The following is a 23953-nucleotide window of genomic DNA, read 5'->3' as shown; positions in this document are numbered from 1 at the left end:
AATAAGCTTTTTTTCCGGGAAAACTCCCTCCTTCCCCCCAACCCTCTACTACAGAGCCATCATCCATTCAGTGTCCTAATGGTACTTCAGACAAAGATTCAAGTCTCCCAGATCAGTGCCCTTTTACGCAATGTTCCTGACACTCCATTTTGTAAACAGTTTTTTGGGGGTAATAGAACGTGTAAACATGCCGAGTGAGGTGGCCAGACTGTCACTTTTCTCTCTCATCTTCTCCTCTTTGGCTGCAGTAACCAAGGACGCAGGGCTTCCCTGACTTGGCCAAACTCAGCCTGTCTCTTGCACACGCAGAAAAAAAGTGCGCGGAAAAATATAAAACTAATGTCCGGCGAGGCCACCTCAAACTTGCGTTTCCTTTGGCATTTGATGGCGTTTTGGCTTTTCTCTCTTTACGTCATTTGTGAAACCTGCTTCTGCTCAGCGCCCCTCCTAACAAACAAGGCAAGGACCGACGTCCCAGTCACTGGAATCGCTCCGCAAAAGTAACACATAACAAAAACACAAAACAAATGGAAGTTGAAGTCTTTGCCGGTTTCTGTTATATTTCCTCCCCAAATCTGGGGTAATCAGCAGCACAGATATAAACCTGCAGAGCAGCGCTGAACACTGTGAGGACAGATCTTTCAGATCTTTTTTTCCCCCTTTTTTCGGTAATTGCAAACAGATTTTGATTATGCTGGCGACTCAGGTTTTTGCTTCTTTGCGTTTGTGCCTGCCGAGCTCGTGCACATGAAAGTCACTGTGTGCTAGTTGGGGGAACAGCCGCTGTCTACACCGTCACCACCTGAGGGCATGTTTTGGGGGGTTTTATGGTTTTCTTTTAATCTGTAAAACAGCCGGCACCTTCCTCGCTCGGTGGAGACGAAGTGGCTGTTGGGGGCTCGTCTGGGGCGTGAGGGCCCCTGTTGGTTGCCACCTTTGCTCCTGCGGGCCCTCATCTGGAGCCGGGGGCGCGTGGTGTGTGTGTCTGTGCTGGAATCAAAAGGATTTCTGGAAAGTGATGGCGGTGCCTGCTCCCCAGGGCCTCCGGGGGCCCTGCGTGTTCTCGTCCCGGTCTGCCTGGCAGCCTGGGAACTTCACTCTCTAGATCCTGGGCCAGGATGTCTGCTCCCCAGAATTGGAAGGCTGAGGATGGGGCTCCCTGTGGGGAAAGGGAGGGGAGATGGGGGCTTAGAGAGCCCCGGTTGATTCACAGGGCCCAGGCCAGCCCCCGCCGGTCCTCCCCGCGTGTCCTCCTCTGCCCTGATGATGTCACCTCTCTGTCCCCGGGGGCTGTAAGGTGGGCCATGGCAGCTGGAGGGCCCGGAGTCGGGGGTCAGACTCCCTGCCCACTAGTTATTGCTCCGTTGGCATTTTTCACTGGTTTCCTTGAGGCTCCTTTGTCCATTCTTGGTCACCGAGAAACGGGAAGGCTTACTTTTAGCCTGGTGCTTGCGACTTTCCTAACTCCCAGCCCAAATCTCCCACGTTTACCAAAGAGAGGAGGCCCTGACCTGTTCGTTGGGTCTGCACAGCCGTCTTGAGGTGCTCCATACAATTCAGTGCGAATTCCAGAGTCCCAAAGTGTGCTATGTCCCTGGCCTTGTTTTTTATGTCATTAAGGCCCAGCTGGGGCGCCTGGAGGCCCCCTGACCTGCCAGTACAGACTTGTAAGTGTTTCTGATCCCTCACTGCTTCCACTAGATCCCCGCCGTCCATCTGGGCAAGATGGGAGCCTTTCACTCCGTGTTAAAGGCCTGGTTCTGCTCTTTTGCATGAAAATTTGTCATAAAAAAAAAAAAAAATCCAAAGAGCCAAATTGCTGAGTGAGCAAAGGACGGGGTGGCCTCCCGGCGCTGGGACCCCCTGCAGACCTGCTCGGGGGGGCCCAAGAAAAATGAGTCGATGGTCTCAGCCCGGTCCCTAATGAACGGTAGTAGATCACATCACCAAAACCAGACACGCACAATTTGGCACCAGTGACCGCTGCCTCCCCACCGAAGCGCGGCGCTTTCATGTCCGGACTAATGTGAAGCCTGGAAGTATCTCTGGCCATAAGCTGTAAGGAGGGAGCCGGTGGGAGGAGGGGGCAGGTGCTGACGTGGTGTCCACGGAGGCCAGGCGTGGGGTGCTCCAGCCCCGGGCCGGCGTCCCACCCCTGCACCCCAAGGGCACCGCGGGCCAGCAGGCCCCTCCCCGTAGCACTGGCGGCCACGGGGACAAACAGCCATAAATCAGGGCCATCCTGATGAAATCAAGCATGGATGGCAAGTGAGTTATTAGCCGCCTGTGAAACTAATTGTGATACGGATACACTCATTTTTGCTATGTCTTTCAAACACCAGTTGTGATGGGAAACAGCTGTTAGATCCAGGGGAAAAAAATAAAAGGAAAGAAAGAAAAGACGAGAGCTTCGAATACGAAATCATAATAATGTCTGTCTTCTCTGTTCCCTTGCACAAAGGCTCTCCGATTCCCTATTCTCCTGGAGACAATGACTCCCGGCAGGGGGTCAGCCAGGATGAGCCCAGGATTGCACGGAAAGTTCATCTACTGAGGGGAAGGACACAGAAAGAGAAAAAAGGACCCCGGCTCCTAATGTGGGGGGATGGGGACGGGAATGGCACGTTTAAAATGGGTTAGCGATTCAGGCTAAAAGCAGGAGAGGTCACAGGGAATTTGAGCAGAGACGTTATAAACTGTACCGTTTGTAAGCTGGCTTCATTTAGAAGCGCATGGTGTAAGGAGAAGGGACTGCAATCTTCATTTAAGGAAGCCGTACGGTAGATAATTAACCTGTTTGGAAGGTTTGAGATGGACTGTGGAGGAAAGGTCTGCTCCCAAAGCCGTTGACGTCTGTCCCGGCCGGAGGACCGGCGTCGGGGGGAGTATCTGCCTGCTCTCACCACCTCCCCTTCCCTTTCCCGCATGTTTCTACCCCTCTCCTTCCTTAGAATCAGGGCCTACTGTCAATACCTTGAGACAAGAGAGGAACTCAGAACCAGAGTAATATTCCCTCCCCCAGCCTTTCCTGGGCCCCTGTTTGTTCTCTGGAAATGTTTACGGACAACATCGTAGAAGATATTTTTTTCAGTTTTTAAGGCCTGTGTCATCACACAGTGGGTCATGAATGATGCCCCTTGTTGTGGAGAAACAGGAAGTCATCCTGGCTCGGGTGCTTTTGCTTACAGGCAACTTCCTGGGTGCCTGGGGGAGGGGCCACACCCAAGACCCTCCCCTCCACGGAGAGCTGGGGTTGAGTGTCTCCACTTCTGGGGCCCTTAAAAATTCCATCGGCCTCAAAAAGGGTGGAGACCCTTTGTCTTGCGCAGGGCAGGCTTTTTGAAGGGTCTCCCCGAGAGCCCTGTTTATCTCAGCAAGGCAATACATGAACTTACAATACGGATGCCTGTGACATGGACCAGCCCCTCATGGCTCTGGCCGTGAACAGGGTCCCTCATCCCCTCCCACTTGCCAAGTAAGGGCCCAGCCCTGGGAGACCACTTCGTTGTTGCATTCTGTTCTTGACCTTGGGGTCAAGGTTGACAGACCTCTAGGGTTTCCTGGGCCCCAGCGGCAGCAGGTATGGGTGAGTTTGGCGACGCGTGGCTGACTCTGCTTCCCTCTCTCCCTTTGCTTCACCTGGCCCCTACAAAATGCACAGAGAGCTCCAGAAACGGGGCCGGTTTCCTTTCTTTCTGACCAGCGATGTGCGCTCCTGGTGCCGTGAGTGGCTGTCTCAGCCACGCGGAGGCCTCCATCCTGCTCAGAGACCCCTCCTCCTCATTTCCCCCATCCCAGGAGAGACCAGCTTCGTCTTAAACAGGCAGAACAGGGCCATGCAGAAGACACTCACTTGTTTCTCTCCGCTCTGGACGAGGTGGACACTCCGCATGCTTGGACACCCTTCACACTTACAGGTACCGAGACGAGAGGAATCAAGATTCTTATTCTAAGATCCCAAGTGCTTCCCCCCTTTTAAAATTCCTTTTCAACAAAAAGTCTCCGCTGTCCACATCCATCATTCACAAGACACCTTCTGAACATAAACCTGAAAAGCCAGGCCTGAGAGAGGTTGGCAGTGCCCGCCTGGGCTTCCGGCGTGCAAGTGTGGAGCGGGGGTCCCGGGGCGCCCTCCTCGTTCGAGGTGTTAAGGGATCCTCTCCCTCGTGGGGTGGGGTGGCGGAGTGCTGGCAGCGACCGAGTGGCAGTGCGCACGCGGGCCCGTTTCTACGCGGCCCGAATCACAGGTTCTTGGTGAGAAACATCACCGAGGGCCCTTTCCTCTCCTGAAAGGGGCGGGAGGGCTCCCCCTCTGCCCTGCTCCGTCCAAGTTCCAGCTTCTATCAGTCTCAGACTTTGGGCCTGAAATACAGTGACTAATAAAACCGAGAGGAAAAAGTCGGATCTCAACCGAAGTGCTCTGAAAGGATGCCGCCTCTTTGGTTTCTGAAGACGTGCTTCGTGTCTGACGTTAAACCGAAGGTGCGTTTTGGACGGCCGTCTTCACAACCAGAGATCGGGATTGCGCCCCGCCGTTCCCAGAGCAGCGATGGGTGTCAACTTTTTATTACATGTGTGTTGCCCCTGTAATTAGTGCAGTGTTCGAAATGTGATTTATTGATGGTGCAAGCACGTTTATACAGAGGGAGGATGTGCCCTGCAGGAAACACCCCAGGCACAGAAACCCTTGGAAATGTGTGTGATGTGACTGCCTTTAGGATCTCTTGCTTTACTTCTGGTCTGTAGCTCTTTTATTCAGCTGTCGGGGAAGAAACCCAAATCCTAACTTTGCCAAACACCCCAGTGCTTGTTGGGGACCAAGAGTGCCAATTTCCTTGTGTGCGAGCCAGACCCGCATTCAAACAAAAAACAGGGAAAGAAAGGGGATCTGAAAAAATGTTAATTCTCCTGGAGTTACGTTTCACTTCAAATAATTAATTTCCGGTTTCCACCCTCTTCTTTCGAACTGACAGAGCAGTGGACTTTTGCTTTCTGTTGGTAAACAGGTGAGTAAATATTTACCCTTGTGAGCTTGGACAGCCGCATTTATATGGGGGCGGGTGCCCTGAGGGCAGCTGAGCTGAGAACCTTGTCCTGCTGGGTCATCCGTGACCTCAGCCCTGCTGCGGCCAGGCTGGCCAGACCTGCAAAACCAGAGGGTATTTTCTCTCCCAGGGCGATGTTTACCCAGGGATTCCCTTGGCAAGACGTAGGATCACCATCACGTGAGGTCACCACGCTGGTGTGTGTGTGCAAATATTTTTTTATAAAAAAGGCAGCAACTAGGCATGCCACATTACAAAAATCGTCCTGTTAAAAAGAAAACACTGCGTTGGGAAGTAGAACTTCCTATTCAAATCAGGGCAAGAGGTGAAGGGATCACAGGGCAGAAGGAGCCGTGTGTGTGTGTGTGTGTGTGTGTGTCCGTGTCCTGAATAATTGAATCGGAGATTCAGTAGGGCCGGCCGTCCTCTCTCCAGGGTCTCAGGGTGGTTTTGGAGGGTTAATGCCTTCACGCAGAAGCTGGTCTCTCTCAGCTGGTCCCTGCCAGGCCGCAGCCCCGTGTTAACCCTCTCCTGCCCAAGCTGCCGGCTGGACAGGTCCCAGTGGACGCCAGGAAGTGTTGGGATTCCCTCACGAGGGCCACGATGGTACACCTTCCGCTTCTTGGTGGTGGCTGCCAACCTGTGTCGCTGCTTGTGTGACAGGGCTGACTCCCCATCTTAGCCCTTGGAGACCTCCAGGGGTAGAGCCAGCTCCCAGGATGAGTTCAAATGGATATTCTCCAGAGGAAGGGGCGTGACCGTCGGGGATTCACCGTGGCTGTGCCTTGGCTCCAGGAAGAGCTTCTCATGCTTCCTCCACAGCCTCAGGGACAGGGGCTTTGCTCTTTCTTCTAGGGCACGTACGCGATGCAACGCAGTGCTTAGCACATATTTGCAACATGAAAATAAATGGGATTTTCCCAAGAGGATCCCACCAGAGCCTCCTTAGGAAGCCGGGGGTCTTGACGCTCTGCCTGTTCCTCTGACTCAAGACCCAGAGACCACCAGGGCACTCTCTCCTCCTTTTGTCACCTGACCGTTGAACTTCAGGGTTTTAAGCTCTCAGTGATAACAAGGACAGGTGGAAAAAACACAGTGTAAAAATGTGTGTGTTCACTCTTTCTTGGGGCAAAGAATAAAGTTTCCCAGCACTTAATTTCACCTTTCTATTCTTTGTTTTCTTCTATAATGCGAAGGAATATTGGTCTCTTTAGCAAATCTGTTTGCTGATCGTATGTCTTGAAACTGTCACTCATAAACATTGTCTACCTTCAAAAACATCCCAACCCGTTTGCTCCAGGCCAGAAGGGAAGGATGTATATCTAAAGACATCAAGCCTCAATCTCCTGGGGGTAGTATCAGCTGGTACATTTGTTCATAACTTGATTTCTAGAATATTTCCTAGCTCTGAAGATGGGGAATCCATGCTGATTTGCATATTTCTGGCAGTTTGGGCGAAGAGGAATAACACACAGCTTAATCCTCACCTCAGAGGCGCTGGTCTGCGCTCTGAGGGCATGAGGACAGCTTAGTTCAGACCTGTCAGCAGCCCAGGAGCACAGCAAGGCCCTACCCTGTAGTATCTCATTTTATTTTTCCTGAAGGTACAAATAGCTAAGAGTTTTTCCTGGCAAAACATTCCTGTGTGCATTTTTCTTTAATGTAATGAGAGGACAGGCAGGTGGAGAAACACAAAATAAGCATGGAGACAATAAAATAAAGATCTCATCTGGGTTCCAAAAAGCTCCAAGTAAAGAAATCTCACTGTCTTTGCCAAGCTCCCCACGGGGCTGGCAAATGCATGCAGTCTTTGAGATGTTTTTTCACGCAAAGCAAAAATTGTCTTCCGTGTTTTCCGTGCCTTCTTTCCTTTTCTTTATTAAATTTTGAAATCAAATGACCACTTATCCACATTTCGAATTTCCAACCTCTTTATAAATGCAGGGAAATAAAATTCTGGAGGCAGAGAAAGATGCAGTAGAAATACCCAGTTTTACACTGTGGCTTGTTGGATATGAGCAAGGGTAATTTGACTACGGCTTCAATTTCCAAGGCGTCTTTAGCACATGCGTTTGATACACGTACGTGGCAGCTGGACTGACAGACCAGGCCCTGATGGCTCCAAAGGGTCAATAAAACACACGCCCTGAAGGATTTACACAACAGACAGTAATGGCTTCTTTGGAAGTGTTATGGTCTATGGGGTCAATAACAATCCACTTTTTAAAGAGTGCCAAAATATGAATTTACACAGCCGACTGTAATGGCTCCTGATCTATCAGGTAAATTATATGAATTCTTTGAATTTATACACATGTCACAGAGCATGGGTACCTATCAGAATGTACTATTGTGTAAAACAGACATTCTGTGTAGACCCCTGTGCAGCGTCTTTTTAAAAAAATAAATTTATTTATTTACTATTTTTGGCTGCATTGGGTCTTTTTTGCTGTGCAGGCTTTCTGTAGTTGCAGCCACTCCGGGGGCTACTCTTTGTTGCGGTGCGTGGGCTTCTCACTGCGGTGGCTTCTCTTGTTGCAGAGCATGGGCTTTAGGCTCATGGGCTTCAGTAGTTGTGGCTCGTGGGCTCTAGAGCGCAGGCTCAGTAGTTGTGGCACACAGACTTAGTTGCTCTGCGGCATGTGGGATCTTCCCTGACCAGGGCTCGAACCCATGTACCCTGCATTGGCAGGCGGATTCTTAACCACTGCACCACCAGGGAAGTCCCCAGCTTCTTTTTAAATTGCTGATAAAAATGATACGCTGCCACTTGGGAAATGGAGAGAATTTGTTAACATTCAGAAGTTTGATGCCACGATGTATGTTTCATCTTTGACTGAATTTCAATAACTACTCTGGATTGCTTGCATCAACATAAAGTCTCTTTTCCCTAAAATGAAGTTATTTTCAATCCAAACTACATTTAGTAAAATACCTCGATTATGCAATTTTGTGGTAGGTTGATGCTTAATATTTAATTTACATGTGATGTTTACAGGTAAACAGCTGTTGTCTGTGTTTATAATGTCTATATGAAAATAGACATTCCTGAATATGCACCTCTGTAGCTGCACTTAACAAAAATGCCTGCTTCTTTCCAGCAGATGGGGGCAGACAGCAAGAAGCTCTAAAAGAAACAACGTAAAATATATATTTTCTCCCAGCAAGCCCTGACATTTAGGGGAAAACAAAATAGCTACAAAAGAGGGAAATTAAATGAATAGTTTCCAACAGGAATGGCGGTGTGAGCGACATAGTTTTACTTAATAAAGAATCCAGAGCAAATATATTGCAGAGCTCTTCCTTGCTAGAAACATTCTTATCTCTTGGCTGTCTTTCTGTTTCAGTTGGAAATTTTTTTCCGGAAGAGGAGCCTGGTGAATTATTTAATAAATAAAATCCATTAAGAAAACCATGTTGAAAGATATCTTCTCAAATTTCCTTCAGATAAGTGCAGCAATAAATGTATCACCAGCAGCTGGCACATATATGTAAGCGTGCAGGCACACACTTGCCCACACCTGACACACAGTAAAAAACTCTAGACACACCCTTATCTTGTTTTATTCACTGCAGGTGTGTATATTCTAGTCCTTTGGCTAAAACAGCCATTTCTCTGATTCTTTTGTGAGTGATTGTGTGTATGTTCCTGCCTGAGCATTAAAAAAAATTAAGAATTTTAAGCACAGACTAACTAGAAAATTCCCTGCCTGAAAATTTGGCTTTCCTTGAGCTAGGGAGATTTCTTTCAAAGATCACTCTCTGCTCCATTTAGGATAGATGAGCATGTATCGTCCATAATGGACAAACGTCATGGCTGAAGAGTATATATGTACAAGGTTAGAATGTTCCACAATGGATACATGTATATGTATAACTGAATCACTTCGCTGTACAGCAGAAATTAACACAACATTGTAAATCAACTACTCTCCAATATAAAATAAAAATTAAATTAAAAAAAAAAAGAATGTTCTACCTGGAAGGATTTAGATGTTTTGGGGTCTGGTGTGTGATAGCATAATACAGTAAATTACAGGTCTCACCTTTCTTAGCAAGGAGCTGAGAGCTGGACGACAACCTAGGAATGCCCTGGTCCCCACCCCCCAGCCCTTTCTGAACTGTCTGTTTCCTAGAATATCTACCATCTACAGTATTGACTAGGGTATCAGGAAGGAAGGATCTCCATCACTCTATCTAGAATGGTCATCCAACACAAGATTAAATGCTGCCAGCCTCCTTCTTGGGATTTTCAGTCTTCACATCACAAAGTTTTCAATCAAATTTCAGCAGTGCGCATTTAGCTTACAGAACCCCGAGCACTTATCTTCCCAAAGCAGGGAATTTAGACCTTGTTTACCTCATATGGTTCCAAGATATCCCCCTGCAAATCTGTTCATGTTTATAGTGTGAAATGGTTTCCAAATCTGGCCTCTCTCTGTCTCTCTCTCTCCCTCTCACGTTCCTTACACAGCTAACCTCTTGGCTGAACAACAATGACCAGCGAGCAAAGGGTCTGAATAATGAACAGATGCCAGTTATCAGAGGACTTATCCCAGGGCAGCGACGTTGCGTTGTCAGTCTTCAAGATGAAAGAGCCGAAACTGTGGACAGAATCGTTCTATGCAGCTTCCTCACTCATGGTCTTCAGGAGGCCCTGATCGCCCCCCGGCTTTGGGCTCACGAAGCAGCCAGAACAGAGGGGGATGGCAGCTGTGCGCCTTTCTGGTCTCACCATCAGATACCTGTGAGGAAACTGTGGCTGGGAGGGCTCCAAAGAAACCAACGACACCTCCACTTATAAAGAATTCGGCTCAAGCAAATTGACACCAAGCCGATATTTATCTGTCATTGGCCGATTTGATGTTGGAATTTCCAGTGAATAGACTGATGAGATTTGGGATAAACAGCAGCCGGAGAGGAGGAACGTGTAATCTCTCCAGAACGCCAGGAAGGAAGTGGTCCCCAGCTGAGCCAGATGGGAACCCCCGAGACACGCGTCCTGCTATATCCAGGGGGGGATAACAGGGTGAGGACCGGCCACAATTCATCTCACTTTTATTGCTTCGTTCATTAGGTACTGACGATGAAACCCAGCCCTTGCCCTGGATGGAATGCTGGGTTTGCACATGGCCCGGGGTTGGGGGCACCTTGTGAGGGAGGAAGACCTGAGGCTCCCGAGTGAAGCCACTTAGAAACGCTCTGGGCGCATCCGCGTTTGAAGTTGTTCTGTTTTCAGTTTTCTCACTTCGTCATTCTCGACACGTGTGTTTCTCATCTGATGTTTTACGAGCACGCATGCGGAGAAGCTCACGTCGCTGAAAAGCCAAACGTCATCCCCTGCCAACTCTTTGGAATTTAAAAGCCTAGATTATCGCTCAGACACATGAAAATGGAAACCCCAGTCCAGGCGAGAAGCCTAATGGCCATTGCTCTGCAGGGGAACTGGAACTCGGGGGAGGTTTCATCTGTTGTCCATGGCCTGTTGTTCATCGACTGCTGCTCTAATGCCTCGGAAACTAGCTCCGTTACTTCTATAGGGGTTGGGATCCTGCCTAGATGTCACGGCCCACTCGAAGCACGTGGTGGGGTGGGTGGTGATGAGGCTGGAGCTTTGACTCTCTGGTGGGCTTACTTCTGGGGAAACTGACCCACTGGCTTCTAACCAAAGGGCATCAAGCCTGAAAAGAGGCCTTGGCTGTTGATTGCAGCTGTGAGGAATGTGCAGCGTAGGTCATTTTGCTATGTTGGGTGTTTGTCAGGGACCCCATTTTCCCTCCTGCGGCATCAGAACCTAGAGCAGGTGGAGCCTGAGACTAGGGGAGTCCCACCCACACCGGGGCCCTGGGTGGACTGGGCCGGACTGGGATATTTATGGACAAGGTGACACCTGATGTCACCTGGGAAATCAGCTATGGATCAACCTTCTCATCACTCGTCCAGGAAAATGCAGGTTATACGGGTCTGTGGGTGTTTCCTGACACCCCCAACCCGTTGCCCACACAAATAATCTCCCTGGAATTGGGTAGAATGGTCCATGATCTCTGTGGCTTAAATACTTTGTTTTCAATGTCCACAGTTAAAAAAGTCTAGCACCTAAAGAAAAAAAAAATCATCCTTCCTTCAGCCCTTTACTATTTATGGCAAACTTTGAGAAGGCTAAACCATGTACAATCACCACAAAAATATCATTTATTCTATCAAGTTTACACCCATTAGAACTACCATAGGTATGAGGAATGAACAGCTCAGTAGAGCAAATAGCCCTGAAAGGGGTTAGAAGCAAAATGAAGTAAAATCCCCTATGTGTATTCTCCTTGTGTGTGTTCATACCTTAAACTCCAGAAAATGCCACTAATTGGGCTTGGAGAAGAAACTAAGGTTGGAATGATCTTTGGAGAATGAATTCACCTCTTGCTCCTGGATTCTATGAGGGATTTCTTATATTTAAACTGCAGATGCACCCATAGGAACTTGTTTTCAAAATCGGTAAACATCTTAAAATATTTTAATTGCTTAAACACAATCACACCGCTAGCAAAGGGTGGTGGTAAACGGAGCTCTGTGCATCACATTGCATCACTAAACAAGATGCAGAAACCAATATTTGTTGAATTTATTTAGATATATATTGATTTCATACTTTTTTTTGCCTGCATAATATATAGCTTGGGAGATCATTCAGAAGCCGGGAAGGTGATGTTTAGTTTTGGAAGGCTGCTTTAAAATATCACAAGGTTTTCCACATGCTGATCACTGGAGATTTGAAAATCATGACATATGATTCCTGTCGTGGAGGATTTTAGAAGCAAAATTTGGGGAGTGAAGAGGATGGGAAACTGACATGAAATCAAATACAGAAAAATCAATAAACTGAATTAAGTGTAATAGTTAACGTGTTGGTGAAAACGGATGCATGAAAGGTTAATAATTATTAGTTTCATTTGGAAGGCTTAGTAGAAAAAAAGGGGTTTGGCTAAGTTCTTGTAGGATGAGTAGAAGTATTCGAGGTGGATGAGGAGACAGTGGAACGTAATGAGGCATTTCAGGCAGAGAAACACTACTTTCAACTATGTCAAAATTGCGTTTTTGCACTGGCAAACTAAAGAACTACCTCTGCCATTTTACACTGATGAAAACAATTTCCATCATGTTTGCTTTACATTTTTCTTTATCGGTAAACTGCAGACATTTCCTGGCCGATACACACAGGGGGCACTACAGTTTGAGACTTCACTTAAAACGTCTTTCCACACCATCCGATTGTATAGCAACATTATTTGACACACAAAAAAAATTATCCAGCATGGACGTTTCTAAACATTCAATTAACTACACATAGCCCATACATGGATGATTTAGGTTAGCTCTTTCTTGGATCACAAAATGCCACTGATTAAAAAAATAAAGCAAAAACTCAAGGATGTAGAAATTCACTTTAGAAACGATTACAAATAGCAGCATGCACTAAAAACTGTGCACTAAAACTGAATGCACTCAAAACGGTGTTCCCACAATATTCTTTGTGGTGTGATGGTTTGGAAGTCGAAAGACTGAGATTTTATCTGTCCTCACCCGCCACCATTAATTAGATTTGGGGTCTTCAACGCTACATACACCATCTCTTCGCGTCAGTTTTCTGCCTGCAAATTTAAGCCAGTAATAAACAAATCATGCTGGAGTTTTTGTGCTATGCATGGTAGGAGGTGTGTGAAAGCATTTCAAAAACAAAGAGTATTATTAAATTAATGACAACAGCAATAATTATTCTAATATGAAATTTCAGGAACGGCAATTGAGAAGTATTTCTTACTTTTAAGATGCTGAAACATGGGAACAGTTCTTTTCTATGAAAGTTCTCGATTTGATCTATTTTATAAATTTAGCCATTTGCCCAGGTGTGAATCCAGCTATGCATGGTACACGTTGTACATAATTGTAAAATGAAATAGGTGTATTTCAAGCTTTTAAATTTGCAGGGTGTTCCATCTTGAATTTATCTCTCCAAAGAGGCAAATGAGGGCGAGATATTTAGACACAAAAAATAACCCACTTTTTTCAGAATGCTTGTTGGTGTCCCAAAGCTAATTCCCTACTCAGCTGACTGGGATGCAGTGATTTCCTGAGAATGTCAGAGCAGGTGTACAGAAAAGACATTATGGTGTCAAAATGAGATGAAATGATGTTGATTTATCAGAGGGAAGTCCCTGTCTCTGCCAGGACAAAAGGGACCCCTGGACTCAGCTCTGGTGAGCCTTGGCACTCAGATGCCCAGAGGCCGCCAGTGGAGGCCCCAGCTCACCCGTCGACGTGACAACCCACAGGGAACAAGGTTTATCTCCCTCTTTCTGCCAGGGAGCTGAGCATAAAGAAGGTAGCAGTGTTTGAGGGATTACAGTGTTGTAGGAAAGACCCTGGTCCTCCTCCTATCCCTCGTGCTCAGGATAACACAAAACACAAGAAACACCCAAGCAGGAAGAAAGCAGGGCAGGTGGGGGGGAACCCCTGCCAAGCAGCCAAGATGTGTTAGGGTTTAAAAGTTTGAGGCTCCTGCCTCTTGGTAAACCGAGGCATCTTTCTGGTGTGGAATATTCTTGAGTGTTAAAATGTGTCCACACCTGAATGACCCCTGGGAATCTGAGTGGGCGGAGCCATGGTGAGCATTCATTCCAGTTTGGATGTTAGTTTGGCCTCAGTAAAACACTCCAGTAAAACTAACATGTGAACAGGACCCAGAATCCAAGAAGGAGCCCAGGATCTCAAAGGAAAATAGGAATTCTAAGTGCTTGGAAATCTACACAGTTTGTTTGAAAAAAGTTTTTTTTTTTTCCTACCAGTAGATTTTTTTTCACGGTCCCTGTTCCCACTTCATGATTTAATACGGCTTGTCCGGAGTGGACTGGCAGTCTTAAAGAACATCAGGTCTTCACTTTCCATTCGAGAAATAAGACCCTTCAAGGACCTTCTAAATATTTCTGTTTTCCGTCAGATGAGAGTTACCATACACTGTCATGAGACAATGATCCGACTGGGTTAGGAGGCCTTGGCTTTAGGAGCTGGTTTAGTGTTTCACAGGGACCGATGATGTGACCTTAAGAAGGCACAGCTCTGACCTTGGCTTTTTCATCTCTAGATCTGTGGGAGACTAGGGTGTAGGTCTAGACGACCCCCAGGGATGCATCCCATAGTATTTCTCCGTTTTGTGGCACCTTTTATAGGTCAGGCATCCACTTGGTACCATTTAAGTGAATGGGTATGTAATTAGTGAATCTGTCATAGGCAACAGAGCCAGATTATTAGTGCAAAAAAGGTCATTAATGCAAAAAAAGGAATTTGTGGAATTGGCTTGTGGTCGTCAGGATATTTGCAAAACGCACCTCTCAGTATTGGGTTTCTGTCTTGGGAGAGATGGTTACAAATTGGGCTCCCAGGCTTCTGCTTTTCAGGCACTATTGGAGGGGCTGCAGGGGGCTGCACACGTAGGGCCCCCTAGCATTAGTCTTTCCGTCCAGCACTGTGAGTATCTTATTTCCCTCTTTACATTTACAGTATATTTTTTGTGGGGGAGAGAGAGTTCTCATTCATGTGTTGAGAGATATTTATTCTAGCAGCCTGCTGTATCTCATCCTTTTCCTCCAATTCAAGTTTTAAATGTCCTCCCAGGAAATTTGGATCCAATGGGTCTCCTTCCTATTGGTCTTATCCTCTCCTTCTTCCGCTGCAGGTGGAGAGAGTTGATGTGGTGGAGAAATGCATTTTCATGTTTTTAAGTGCAATATTAACTCATGTCAGATATAACAAGTAGCAGTGCAATGAAATGAGTTCAGGAACAGCAAAGCCATTAAGAAAATGTACCATTAGGAAGAGGGCTAGTGTTTCCTGTGGAAGAGATTCACCAGGTATGCACTTGTACACATTCAAGGAAATGATTTAGAAGTTTATAGCCCTTATAATTACGTTCATTTTAAGAAGCAGAGACTTTTGGAGCCAGAAACGTTTTCCTAATTCACTTTATTGGTAAAGAGGTCTAGTTTTTTTTCATTTCGATGTGATGGAATCTCAATTCATATGTCATATGTGGACCTATGTGTATCCGTGTGAAGAGAAAACCTTGTGAGGCAACCGTCAGTCTGATATAATGTCAGTTCTGCTGCAGTCATTTTTCTTCTTTTTTTGTTTTCAGAATGTATGAAAGCTAAAGCTTGAGGTTTTGTTCAAAACAGTAAAAGCACATATCAAATATTTCCTTATTTCTTTTCATAACATCAGAGGGGAGGGTGTTATATCTTTTTTTCCTGCCATTTAACATAAGTAGAAATTGTCAGCCTGAAATTGACAGGGATTTGTTACCATCAACAATGAATTACTCACATCTGGATCCTCCACCAACATAGGCAGTGCCTGTCAGGTGTCACAACAGTAGGACACCTTATTAAACTCCAGTGAAAAATACAGTAATTTGGAGTTCAGTGGGTGAGGTGGGAAAGGCATCAGGCATGCGGTGAGAAGTCCGCCCTCCAGCCTAGAGTTCTGCCTCTTCTGCTGGAGTGCCCTGGGGGTCCGGGCACAGGGACCTCGGTGTTGGTCCACAAGGTATGATTTATCCTCCTGCACCCGCTGCTTAATTTGGAGTTTCCTCCTGGGCTTTAGGACCATGTGGTTATGGGCCACTGTGTGAGAATCTCCTTTGCAGGAAGAAAGAAACTGGAATATAGGATCGAGTGACTCACTTGGCCAGCAAAGCAGGCTCGATGGTTGGCTTTTATTTCAACTCTGAAATGCACTGATTCAGGCTGTCCCTGAGGTGAGGGTTCCAGTGTGAACATCTGTCCATCAGCACCTACTTTGGGCCACAGCTCTGAGCACCTGTACTGGGGTATGGAGTTTCTTAAAAGACATTTCCCTTTCTCATTACATAGCAAACCAATCAATCCCCAAGTGAAATGCTAATTCAAGATGTAATAAGTTCCATGACAAAAACTAATAGGAGGCTGAGACAGAACGTAGCAGAGCGGGCTTACTTACTCAGGGTGTGTGAGCTGAGACCCAAAAGAGGAGATGGAGCTAGCCACATGGAGACTGGAAGGTGGGGAAAACATTCCAGGGTAAGGAGAGAAGATGCCCAAAGGGCCAGCAGTAGGACAGAGCTGGGCGATTTTAGGGAAAGCCAGTGGGTGAGGAGGAGATACCTGTATGGAGAAGTTGGGGAGACACATGTAGTGGGTAGAATTGTGCCCCCCCTAAAAGATATGCTCAAGTCAACCCCTGCTGGTACCTATGAATGTGACCTTTATCTAGAAGTAGGATCTTTGCACATGTCATCAAACTAAGATGAGGTCCCACTGGAGTCGGGGGGATCTAATCCAGTGACTGGTGTTCTTAAAAGAAGGAAACCTGAACACAGACAGGAGACACAGGGAAAAGACCATGTGATGACAGAGGCAGAGACTGGAGTGATGCAGCTGCAAGCCGAGGAAAGCCAAGCCTGCTGGGAACCCCCAGAAGCTGGAAGAGGCAAGAAGATTCTCCCCTAGAGCCTCCGGAGGGAGCATGGCTCGGCCCACCCTTTGACTTTGAACTTCTAACAAACAGAACCGTGAGAGAATGTTTCTGCTGTTTCAGGCCACCTTGTTTGTCATTTTTTTTTTTTTTTGTCATGGCAATCACAGGAAAAGAATACAGTGGGTGAGAGGAAGGCTGAGGAACTTGAGGAAGGAAGCACAAAGAAGAATCATTGAAGGACTTTGAACAAGAAGTGATTCAATCCCATTTACGAGTTTGTGTTTTAAAAAAGGTAACTTTCACAGCTGGGTAGAGAATGGCTTGAGGTGGGTGGTAGGGTTTACTAGCGTTTAAGAACTTGTGCAGTTTTTGTTGAGGTGGAAGGAATGGAGATGGAGAGAAGAGGGAACATGTGAGAAATATTTGGGGGATGCAGCCCCGTTTTTCTTGAATAATTGGGTGGAAGGCTTTTAATGAGCAGGAGGATTTCAGGTGCTACAGGGTAAGTTTAAGGGGAAAACCAAGACTTACTAGTTATAGGAGTTCTTTTCGTAGATACCATGGGATTTCTACATAGAAAATCTGTAAATAGGGATAATTTATTTTTTCTTTTTCAGCCTGCATACCTGTTATTTTCTTTTCTTGACTTCCTGAGCTGGCCAGAACTCCAGCACAGGGTTGAACAGTAGTGGGGAGAGCAGACGTCCTTGCTTTACTCCCAATCTTAGGGGAGAATGCATTCAATATTTCATCACTAAATATGATGTTTGTACTTTTTGAGGAATTGGTCATTTCATGAGTTGTCAAATTTATGTTGTAGTGATGTTTGTGGTATTCCCTTATTATTTTTATGTCTGCAGGGTCTACAGTGAAAGGCCCTGTTCCATTAATAATATTAGTAATGTAATAGGAATAGTTTGTCATTTTTTGTTGATCTTCAAAGAACTACCTCTTTGTTTTATTGAGTTTCTCTATTGTTTTTCTACTTTTAATCTCATTAATTTTTGCTCTTGTCTTTATTATTCCCTTCCTTCTGCTTGATCTGGGTTATTTTGCTCTTTGGTTTTCTGGATTCTTGACATGACCCCTTAGGTTATGGATTTTAGAATTTTTCTCTTCTCTAATGTAAGCCTTTAGTGCTATATATTTACTGTATTGTACTGCTTTAGCTGCATCTCACCAATTTTGATATATTTCCATCTTCATTTAGTTCTATGTATTTAAAAATTTCCCTTGAGACTTTATTTTTGACCTATAGATTATTTAGAAGTTTTTTGATCAGTTTCCAAATGTTTGGAGTCTTTCTTGTTATTGTTCTGTTATTGATTTCTAATTTGATTCTAGTTTCTAGTTTGAGTGTGATTGGAAAACATATGCCTTAAGATTTAAATTCTTTTAAATTTGGCAAGATTTCTTTTATGTCTCAGGATATGCTCCATCTTGGTAAGAATGTGTATTTTGTTGATGCTGTTGTAAAGTTCATCTATATTCTTGCTGATTTTCTCTCTAGTTTTTCTATCAACTTTTGAGAGTGGAGTAGTGAAGTCTCCAATTATAATTTTGAATTTGTCTATGCCTGCTTTCAATTTTATTAGTTTTTGCTTCACATATTTTGCAGCTCTGTTATTTGGTACATACACATTTAGGATTGTTATCTTTTTTTGGTTGGTCAGTACTTTATCATTATATAATGTCCCTGAAGGCTACTTTGTATGGTATTAATAGACACTCCTGCTTTCTTTTGATCAAGTTTTGCAAGGCATATCTTTTATCATTCTTTTACTTTCAACCTGCCTATATTCTTAGAGTTGATGTGAGTTTGTTGTTGATATCATGTAGTTGAGTCATGTATTTGAATCCATCTTGGAAGTCTCAGTCTCAGTTGGGATACTTAGACCATTTGCATGTAATATAAGCCTTGGTGTGTTAGGTTGCAAGTCTATCACTTTACCTTTTTTTTTAAAACATCTTTATTGGCGTATAATTGCTTTACAATTATGTGTGCGTTATTTTCTGCTTTATAACAAAGTGAATCAGCTATACATACACATATATCCCCATATCTCTTCCCTTTTGCTTCTCCCACCCACCCTCCCTATCCCACCCCTCTAGGTGGTCACAAAGCACCGAGCTGATCTCCTTTATGTGAAAATATTTGGTTTCTCCTTCATTCCTGGATATAGAATTATGGGTGGACAGTTCTGTTCTTTCAGAACTTGAAAAACGTCATGGCAGTTCTTCTGGCCTCCAGGGTTTCTTATCAGAAATCTGCTATCATTCTAATTGTTTTTCTCCTTTAGGTGAGATGTCATTTCACTCTTGCTGCTTCAAGATATTTTTTTTTCTTTAAGTTTCAGGATTTGACTATGATGTATCTAGTCAAGGATTTCTTTGGGTTTATCTTGTCTGGGGTTTTCTCTGCTTCATGATTCTGTAGGTTTATGCCTTTGTCTAAATTTGGAATATTTTCAGTCATTAACCTTTGAATAGTTTTTCAATATTAACTTCTCTCCTTCTCAGGCTTTGTGATGAATGTCAGACATTTTGTCACAGCCGAAAGGCTCTGTTTGTTGTTGTTGATTTTTTTTTCAATCTACTTCTCTCCATTGTTTAGATTGGATAATTTCTAATGTTCTATCTTCAAGTGCACTGATTCTTTCCTCTGTCTCCTCCATTCTTCAGTTGACCCTATCTATTCAGTTTTTAATTTCAGTTACCATGTTTTTTTTAGTCCTAAAATGTTCACTTGGTTCTTTTTTATATGTTCTATTGTTTTGCTGAGACTTTCTATTCTTATCTTTTTCAAGCATGTTTGTAACTTCTCATTGAAGTATTTTTACAACGACTGCTTTAAAATCCTTGCTAGATACTTCTAGCATCTTTATCATCTCAATGTTGGTGTCTATTGTTGTATTTTCTCATTGAAGTTGAGATTTTTTCTGTTTCTTTCTATGATGAACGATTATTGATTGAGACTTGGGCATGTTTTGTATGATGTTATGAGTCTCTGGATCATACTCAAGCCTTCTATTTGGCAAGCCTCATCTAATGCTGCTCTGGCAGAGTAACAGAGGTAGGGATGGCACTTGTTATACCAGCTTGGGTGGAAGTCTCTGCCCCCCACTCAGTCTCTGTTGATATGGGAAGACAGGGAGGTGGGGTCCCCTTATCACTGCAGAATGGAGTGGGGAGCTCAGACACCCCACTTGGCCTCTGCTGGTACCAAGGGGCAGGATGCCTTGTCACTCTCCCTAATGGCCTTCACTGACATCATGGCATGGTGACCTTGTTTATACTGTTCACCTCTGATACACCCTGGTGGGAGGGGTGGCTGGGGTGAGCTGGAAGTCTAGGCCTCACCATGGGGCCTTTGACAACACTGCAGGGGAGGCTGGGATGCCTTGTGATAGCCTAGTGATGGTGGGAATCTACACTCCCCATTTGCTGTCAGGGGTGAGGGTGAGTACAGTTATGTTCTGTGGTGTTTGGCTGGAGTAGAATGAGCTTTGTTAAAAGTATTCACTTTTACTAAACTGCCCCTTTGTCTAGTGAGAACAGGCTTCTTTTGGTCCCTTTTTTCATCTGTGCTTATGGGCATTTCTGGGTTCCTGGCTTCTCTAGTCTAATACTCAGTTTAGTATATTCAAGACAGACACACACATAAAATGAAAAAATGATACCACTGTGTGTTTCTTTGGGTTCTCAGGTCTGCTGGTCTGCTTTCTCCTCTCTAACTTTTAGAGTTTTCTTATGTTTGTTCTAGGAATAATGTGCAGGGATTTTAGGTGTCTTTAGGAGGAGGAACAGTAAAAATTATGTCTACTCCATCTTTCTGGAAATGTGTCTAGAGTAATTTTTAAAAGGGTTAAGCATGTTATTACATTATCTCTTCCTTGTGTCATGCTTCCAGATCAACAGAATCCTGTCCTTGTAAGCAGTTTAGAAGGCGATTTTGTCTCTCCCTTCCTTCCTTCCTTCCCTCCCTTCCTTCCCTCCCTCTTCCCTCCCTCTCTCCCTCCCTCCCTCCCTTCCTCCCTTTCCTTCCTCCCTCCTTCCTCCCTCCCTCCCTTTTTTCCTTCCTCCCTCCCTCCCTCCTCCCTCCCTTCCTTCCCTCCCTCCCTCCTCCCTCCCTCCCTCCCCTCCCTCCTTCCCTCCCTCCCTCCTCCCTCCTTCCCTCCCTCCCTTCCTTACTTCTTCCTCATTGTCCCTCAATTTCCTTAATTCCTCCTGCTTCTTTTGTTTTCTGTTTTTCAAAAAGAATTTAATAACAGGTAATAAGAACAGATACTAATAAAATTGTTTAAAATTTTTTTTCGGAGTTAAAATGTTTGCGTTTTCCTAAATCCTGTGAAAAGTTTGTATCCCAGTGATTTCATCTGGTTCGGAAGAATCTGGATCTACCCTATACTTTCTTAGCATGAGGCTGGAGAGCCTTAAATAAAAAAAGAGAGACAAGTTTTGATGAAATGATCACTTTCTAAATCAAGAAACCTTTTGCTGTTGTTTTTGAGGATGATTGATAGCTTTTGACTCTATTTTTGTGTTGACAATCCCAGCAGCTTTCACGTTCAGCATTTCCTTTTGTCATCACCTCATTCACATCATCCTTCAGTAAAGCACAGATACCCCCCTCTGTCTCATGTTTTCCTTCCTACGAGAAATGAGCTACTTTTAGATGTAGAATTCATACTTGTTTTGTTCCAGGGATAAGATTAGCTGAATGCAATAGGAGGTGACTGTAGTACTGAGTTTATTGCTGGTAACAATAAGTAAGATCAGACAAGTAGGATTTTAATAAGGTGCCCTCCAATTTCTCTCCTTTCACCCAGATTTATGGCCCATCTTTTCATTCCTTGAATTTTCCAGTCACTTCATAATTACTTTCTTGGGTTTTAATTCAGGCTTACATCAGTACTGGGAATTCTCTGGTGGTCCAGTCATCGGCACTTTCATTGCGGGAGCCTGGGTTCAATCCCTGGTTGGAGAACTAAGATCCTGCAAGCCGTGCGGTATGGCAAAAAGAAACAAAAACAAAACCAAAAAACTGTGCTTCAATTAAAAAAAATAAATAAAGGGGAAAAAAGGCCAAAAATATTTACTTTATTAAAAAAAAAGCTTACATCAATATATTCTCTCTGCCAAAATTCTGTACACTATTGGCAGTGTTTTAACAAACAGGGGAGAAGTCCATATTAGTTTCGGACATAAATTCCTTCCTCACCTCAGTCATATCTCGTCATGACCATGGACTGGGGACAGATTGTTCTCTGCCCGTGTGCGAGGCATTCCTACAGACATGGTTGAAGCCACGGACTGAAGGATCACCCCGTAGGGACTACTGTATATTGTGAACCTGATTCAGACTAGGAGTGGAAACTTATCACCCACATCCCAATTTAAGGGAAAAGAATATAGACATAGTGCACCAATAACACCGTAAAAAAGGATAAAGTCCTTTTTATCCTTTATCCTTTCACGCAAGTCCTTGTCTTCAGGGAAACTCTGTTGAAAACAGAACCCAAGCACACATGTGGGATCACTTGGTGTCTTAAAATAAAATGTTCTCGCTCAGAATTTCCATAGCAGCCATTTATGGGTTAATCCACCCACCAGGGCGCAATATCACAGATGGTAGAAGTGAGAGGACCAAGAGATCCTGGTCCAGCAATATGTGTCAAAAGAAGGAATGACATCTCCATATCAGATTGCTTTCATAGGAAGCTATGAGATGCCTGATTTTTCATAAATCCAAAAAAGGAGATGAAATTTCAACCAGGTCATCTGTCAGGCAGAATGTTTTGATTCCTACTGACGGGGCTTCAGGTGTTCAAGGTGGAGGAGTTATCCTCAGGGGCCTGGGTCATCCTCGGCCTTGGACACAATAGATTGTGAAGTAGCTGGAGGAGAGAGACCTTCTGGAGGGGAAGGGGACGCCTCGGGGATGTGTCCTTGGCCACCTGCGCCCCGCACGTGGAGCCGGCTCCAGAGGGAGAGTGGTTCTCCTGGAAGATGCCAGCTATCAAACGAGGAGGGCCCTCGAAAGGCAGAAGCAACACATCTCCTGGAAATAGCAAGGCCTCCAGAAAACAGCCAGTGAGCCCATCCCCTTCTGTTTGGCGTTGGTGCCATTGACGAGGTGTCTGAAGTCACCGATTGTGCAGACTAACGGAGTGGGAACCTGGCCAACGCCCGAGCCGAGAATCCAGGCAAGGTATCAAGAAAAGGCTTTGCTTTTTCTCCTCTTCCCCACCCCCCACCACCCTTTCCTTCTTTTTCTTCCTCTTTAAATTCAGGAATATTTTATTTAAAATGAAATTCTCTGTAAAGTCGTGCATGGCCTTTTATTTAAAGACGTAGCATCTCTGAGAATAAAGGAAGGAAGAGAGGAAATTAAAAAAGCGATGAGGGAGGATGTCTGGCAGCTTGGCCTCTCACCAAGTGACCCTTGATGGACCACAAGGGACTCAGAACGCTGTGCGCTGACCAGGGAAGCCAGCGATTTATGGCTCCTTGTTTGGGCTTTTGATAAGTATCTCTGTAAAGTGGTGAGAGGAAAAACAACCCCGGCCCTACTATCGTTGCAGAATTCCTGTAAATTATTTTAAGATGAGAGAGGCCACCAGGACTAGGGAGAAATAACCCCCAGATTCAGGATATTTATGTGTGTTTCATTTAAAAAATCTGGGTCACAATGTCCCAATGATCATTAAGCAACCTGTCTGGGTGTCCTTCGAAAGCCAGAGGATTTGTTCCCTGGAGAGGATGAAAGAGTTATTCACAAGGAGGGATCGAGTGCCATTGGGCCACGTCCCATGCATGAAACATGAGGAGGCCTGGACCCCGTGGGATATCTGGTTTATTAGGAAGTTCTGTTGGAAAGTCTCTTGGAAGAACGTAAGGGGATAGTCTTTCCATCCCCTTTACCCAAAGCTAAAGTGTGATAGTGCTAAAAAGTGCTGCTTCATTTAGTCAGGTGACAGGCATTGGCTGAAATCTGGTGTCACAAAGGAAGGAGATCTTCCTGTTAACTTAAGGCAGTGGTTCCCAACAGGTGGCCCATTTTGCCCCTTGGAGGACATTTGGCAAGCGCTGTGGACACTTTTGGTTGTCACCACTAGGTGGTGCTACTCTGTTTGGTGGGTTGAAGCCCCGGATGCTGATAAACCTCCTACAATACACAGGACAGCCCTCACACAAGGAAGCATCCAGCTCAATGTGTCAAGAGTGCCGAGACGGAGGAATCCTGATTGAGGGGCTCCTTTGCAAGCCATTGATCTCACTGTCAAAGACTTAATCTTCCAGGACCACTGAGAACATTCTGTCTTCAGAATATCTATGTTGGCTCTTCTGAAAGGCCCTTGGTTAGCTCTGCTGGGTAAGGAGATCTCACATGGGTTGTTTTAGCA

This window comes from Mesoplodon densirostris, chromosome 15 (genome assembly GCF_025265405.1).
Source record: "Mesoplodon densirostris isolate mMesDen1 chromosome 15, mMesDen1 primary haplotype, whole genome shotgun sequence".
NCBI classification, from domain to species: Eukaryota; Metazoa; Chordata; class Mammalia; order Artiodactyla; family Ziphiidae; genus Mesoplodon; species Mesoplodon densirostris.
The sequence above is the reverse complement of the archived record's forward strand: the minus strand, read 5'-3'. Positions refer to the sequence as shown.